The sequence below is a fragment of the Mustela erminea genome, chromosome 9 (genome assembly GCF_009829155.1).
Source record: "Mustela erminea isolate mMusErm1 chromosome 9, mMusErm1.Pri, whole genome shotgun sequence".
Taxonomy (NCBI): Eukaryota; Metazoa; Chordata; class Mammalia; order Carnivora; family Mustelidae; genus Mustela; species Mustela erminea.
In genome coordinates, this window is record NC_045622.1 from 104025747 (window position 1) to 104031545 (window position 5799).

The following is a 5799-nucleotide window of genomic DNA, read 5'->3' on the forward strand; positions in this document are numbered from 1 at the left end:
TAGGCCCTGCTTGGAGGTACAGGAGGCTGGTTTCCCAAAAGCTCCCAGGAAGTCATCTGTTTGACCTTGACCCAGCTCACCTGAGGCCAGTGCATCTCTTGCTAGCAAGCCTTTTGCAGTCCTGCCCTCCTCGGCTGGACTGTTGGGAAAACTCCCACAGCCGGAGACCCAGATTCCAGGCTGAGGGCTGGTGCTGGGCCTCCCTGCGGGAAGGGAGTGACTTTGGGGTGCCCAGACAGGGATGGCTTAGGAAACTCTCTTGTCACATCCTCCTCCAGTGTGTTGTTTGTCACTCACACAAATATAAGGTGCTGGGCTCTAGGGTGCCCCGGGTCTCCCCCATGTCACGGACCCGCTCCCCAACCCATTTTCCAGAGCTGAACAATCTATTTAAAACAGAAAACCTGATCACATCTCTTCCCTGCCTAAAACCTTTAACACCCTGCACTTGCACTTGGAATAAGACAATACATCGTCCAGGCTCTGCACGCTCTGGTCCCCGAGGTCCCCGAGTACCTTCCCTGCCTCATCTTAACCTCCCTCCCCCTGAGTCCCCACCGCCCTGACCTTCTGCCACCTCCACAAATACCCAAACTCCTTCCCTACCTCTGGGCTCTGTACACACAGTGCCCTTTACCGGGGCTGCTGCTCCCTTTCTCTTGACCAGCGACCACCGAGGCTCCTGCTGACCCCAGCTTCCACGCACCTCCCTGCCAAGCCTTCCCTGGCCACCATCTCACAGATCCCAGCCCTCCTATCCGTTGCGGCATTCGGGGTGCAGAAAAGCACTGCATTTCTGCCAGTACTTGCTTTAGACCCACGAGGGCCGGCACGGCTGAAGCCACGGCGTCAAGAGCAGGCCTGGCATGTCGCAGATGCTCAATCAACACTTGCAGACTGAGTGATGAATTCAAGATGACCTTGAAAGAAAACGACAAGGAAGCGGACCTGCTTTCACCGAGGGCACGCTTCAGACAGCATATGGTTCGGCTCCCACCCCCACTCAATCCTGTCTGGTCCTGGAGACAGACAGGTGGACTTCTCAGGTTTCTGGGGAGGAATTTCACACCGTCTGGGCCCCTTTGCTGTGTTTGCGTTTCTGGCATTTCCCGAGGACCTCCCACGAGCCAGGCAGCGTACTAGGCTCTGGGGATGCGGGCCCGTCTTCCTGGACCCTTCCTGCTCTGCTCCTGGGCCCCGCAGCTGCAGCTCAGCCCGTCCCTCCCACCCTGCTTCCGTTTCCTCGCCCTGGGATTCCTGCATCCAGACAGAATCTAAAAAGACTCCCCTTTAAACAGACCGTTTGCACTGGGAAACCCAGAGCTGACATGTCTGATCGGACTCTTTCTGCTTTTCTCCCCCGCCCCCACACCCCAAAATAAAATAGATTCACATTCCTGTTCTATCATCTCGGGCTTCCCTCCCGTCATCTTTCTCTGTTCCCTGCAGACCTCGGGGGTCTAAGCACAGCTCGCTCCATCCCTCAACTTCACACTTACCCAGGAGTATAGTTTCATCTCCTGGGTCTCCGCTCCACTCGTCCGTGGAACCCACACACCCCCTCCCCCGGACGCGGGGGTCTCACGCCGAGCCGGTGAGAGCAGAAACGGGTACAGCCCCTAAGGAGCGCTGTTTGGCAATATCTATCCAAATGAGAAACGTGGAGATCTTCTGGCCCAGTCACTTCCCTTCTGGGAATTTAGCTTTAAGACATACCCTTGCACACGTGCAGAATGATGTAAGTACAAGGTTATTCTTGGTAGCATCTTTTGCAAAAGGAAGATTGGAAATGACCCAAATGTCCTCCCACGGGGTGGGGGGGACCGTTCAGCAGACTATAATGCATGCAAGGAACTGCTGAGCTGGTGTAAAAAGGTTAAAAATGAATGGGCGCCCCAGGTGCTGGGGAAAGCTTGAGAAATCATGAGGTGAAACACACACACACACACTAACAGGTGACAACCGGGCTTAGACCATGCTATCTTTGGGTTACAGAGAAAGAAAATAAGATTTGCTTGCACTTACATACAGCAACTGAGAAAGGACACCCAGAATCAGAAACCGTAAAAGGAGGAAGGGGGTTGCTGAGTAGATGTGGGATGGTGGAAACATCACCCTGGACACGATTTTACACATCTTTATATCTGATGATGTGAAAATATTACACATTTGAAATAAGGGAGGACGCCTGAGGGGCTCAGTCGGGTAAGCCTCTGACTTGGTTTTGGTTCAGGTAGTGATCTCAGGGTCATGAGATTGAGCCCCACGTCAGGCTCTGCACTCAGTGGGAGTATGCTTAAGGTTCTCTCTCTCTCTCTCTCTCTCCCCTGCCCCCTCACCCACTCTCATGCTCTCTCTTTAAAAAAAAAAAAAAACACCCACACACAAAAATACAAAACGCAGGGCACCTGGGTGGTTCAGTTACTTAAGCTTCTGCCCTCACCTCAGGTCATGATCTCAGGGTCCTGGGATGAAGCTCCCTGCTCCTTGGAGAGCCTGCTTCTCCCTCTCCCTCTGCCTGCCACTCCCCGTGCTTGTCCACTCCCTCTCCGTCTCTGTCAAATAAGTCTTAAAAAATTATTTTTTTAAACTATACTTTAAAAAAAAAAAGATTTATTTCTTTATTTGACAGAGAGAGACACAGTGAGAGAGGGAGCAGAAGCAGGAGGAGTGGGAGAGGGGGAAGCCGACTCACCGCTGAGCAGGGGGCCCCATGCGGGACTTGATCCCAGGACCCTGGGATCTTGATCTGAGCCGAAGACAGACACTTGATGACTGAGCCACCCAGGGGCTCCCCCCAAAATAAATATTTTTTAAAAAGCTAAAGGAAGGAATTCTTAAACCTCCGAGTTATCTTGAATTTTTTTTTAAGATTTTGTTTATTTGACAGACAAATCACAAGTAGGCAAAGAGGCAGGCAGAGACAGAGGGGGAAGCAGGCTCCCTGCTGAGCAGAGAGCCCGATGCAGGGCTCAATCCCAGGATCCTGAGATCATGACCCGAGCCAAAGGCAGAGGTTTAACCCGCTGAGCCACCCAGTCGCCCCTGTTAAATTTTTTTTAAAGATTTTACTTATTTATTTGCTAGAGGTAGTGCGCACGCACAAGCAGGGAGCCCACCGTGGGGCTCAGTTGCAAGACCTGGGATCACGACCTGAGCTGAAGGCAGACGCTTAACCGACTGAGCGACCCAGATGCCCCTGAGTTATTCTCATATGAAGCCTACTATGGTTTATCCTGGAACCTGTTGAACTGAAAACCTCCAAAATCGGGCCTCTCGAACTGGGTCTGATCATTTGGCTCCTTGGGAACCCATAGGTCCGGCGAAACTGACACCAAGGACCAGACTTCGGGCATCCTCTCTTCCGCACTTTCTACTGCCTCTCTGAAGATTCCCCAGTGTGGAATCCAGGTAAGGGACACTGAAGGGGGGGGTTCACCCAAAACCAAACACCACCCCACGGCCACCCCACAGAGTTTTGGAGTCTGAGCATTCAGACCAGCTCCTCCCATTCATTAAAAGCAGCCCTCACCCCTCCGGGGTCTTAAAGGCAGTCCTCGGGGCTGCTGGAGCCGGCCAGCCCCAGACAGGGGCCCGAGCATCCTGAGGCTTCTCTCGGGCAGAACATGCTCTTACCAAGTTAGATCCCACTAGGGCCCCCCAACGTGTTATGTCAACACTACCTGAAGGGGGACAGTTCTGAAACAGCCAGGGGTCCTGGGAAGGGACTGTGCTGAGGCAGTGAGAATCCCGGCCAGCCCGGAGGCCCTCTGCAGACAGGTCCCTCACCTCTCCCCAGAGAGCCTGCGTGTGGTCAGTGGGAAGGAGGCAGTCTGCGTCCTTGTCCCCAGCCAGCTGGACAAGCTGGAGAACCAACAGCCTGGGACCCAGAGAGGGACAGAAGGAGAACAATGCTGAGGTGTGTGCCAATCTCCCAGAAGGTCTGCAGAAGGACCAGGTGCCCATAACCTACAGCTGTGACCTGCTCTGTAATGCACCGCGGCTGGTTTTCTTCCGTCTGTCTCATCGTCCCCTCCCTCACCATGCCCCCGGGATCACTCCCTGCCAAGTCAATGACTCTCCCCCAAATATTTCTCTCCAGATCTGCTCTTGGGGGGAAGCCCAAACCAAAGTAGGATAATCACATCCCTCTCCACACACTGTCCCTGAAACCCCACCAGAAAAGTCCAAGCAGGTGTGGTGCGAAGGGACAAAAGCCTGGCGGGGGGTCAGAGAAGCAGGGCTCTCCTCCCAGCCCAGACGTCACAATCCAAGTGACCTCAGGACACGTCTCTGGGCCTCTGCAGTCCTCGCTGTAAATGGGGAGAGGGAGTCCAGAGAAGCGTTTTTGTTTTGTTTTGTTTTGTTTTGTAGGCTCGGACCACCTTGGGAAAAACGTCTGCAGCTATCCTGCTGCCCTTCGTTTGCTTTTTCCCAACACTCATAAACACGATTAACTTGGGCTCTACGGAGGGGGAAACCGTTATTAAAACCCAAACTGCGCACGTTATGGACTAGTGATGAGAAAACTGATGCTCTCAGCCACTACCACATGGACAGCTGGATTGTTGGAGAAGAGGCAGTGTGGAGACAGCCAGCGTGCTGCACGTTCACCCTGAAACCAGATCGGGGGCATCGCGACGTGGGCCGGTGGTCCCGGGGTGCGAGGACAAGCCACGGAGAGGTATGGAGCCATTAGCACATGCCTCGGTCACCGCTCCGTGTGACATTATCCAGAGGAAGGAGCCGGACCTAAGGTCCCTGGGCAGGTCACAGCTGACCAGAGCGTCCCCGACTTCACTCCGCACCCCATGCCTCGGGTCTTACTGGACAAGAAGGTCTCTCTCAAGCCTCAGGTTTCCATGCTCCGAACTAGAAATTCATTATTCCTGCCACCGTGCGGGGATTAGGAACCTCACTGTCACACTGGGGTCTGGGTCGGTGCCCCCAGATGGCCTTGCAGCCAGGGCCCCCACAGAGGCTCTGCCCTGGGACGTGCGCTGAACAGCCGGGCAGAGAAGACCTGTGGGGGAGGGCATGCGATACCCCACAAATGTGGGTAGGGTCTGTGCCCTGGGGCTTGCAGAATAAAGGGATTTCGGCGACCGCAGAGCTGCGAGCCCTCCACCTCCACCCCACCCCCACTACCGACAGCACTGTCCTCTTTCCATCTGTCGTGTGAACTGGGTTCCACTGCCCAGACGCCCCTTCCAGACTGGAGATTTAGTCCCCCAGCTGCTGGGAAGGCTGTTGGCTAAGAGCTCTCGGCCATCAGCCCTCTTAGGAACGGCCTGGGCTAAAGGGAGCCCTGCCAAGGTCACGCCCCTTGCCTGGAGCAGCCCAGTTCGAATTACTCGTCCACCCCGGGGGCACAGAGCCCTGGCTCCTGGTGCCAACTCCGGACAACTCTGAAGGGCCACCCTAGCCTCAGAAGGGGGCTGGCTGAGGCTTAGGACTTCTCCCTCACTGCTGCCCTCGCCGCCTCCCGCCTGCCCGCCGGTGCCCCTGCTGAGGGTACCCTGGGGAACTGCGCACTCCCGGTCCATCTCCGAGAGGCGCCCCCTCAGGGAACCGAACCCGCAGAGCTTCCTCCTCCATCCTTTCCCTTTTCACTGGAGGAGCCCCCGATTGTCAAAGGCAGCAGGTGCTTCCACAAGACACCACCCACGCCACCCCAGTCGGGTGCTGGTTTTTCTCCCGAGCTGGAGGGTTGAGGTGGGGTGCTGGTTTAGCACCCGTGGGCTTGGAGCGACGTTTCCACACCTTTCCAAAGGCGAGAAGTGAGTGAGCAGGGCCATG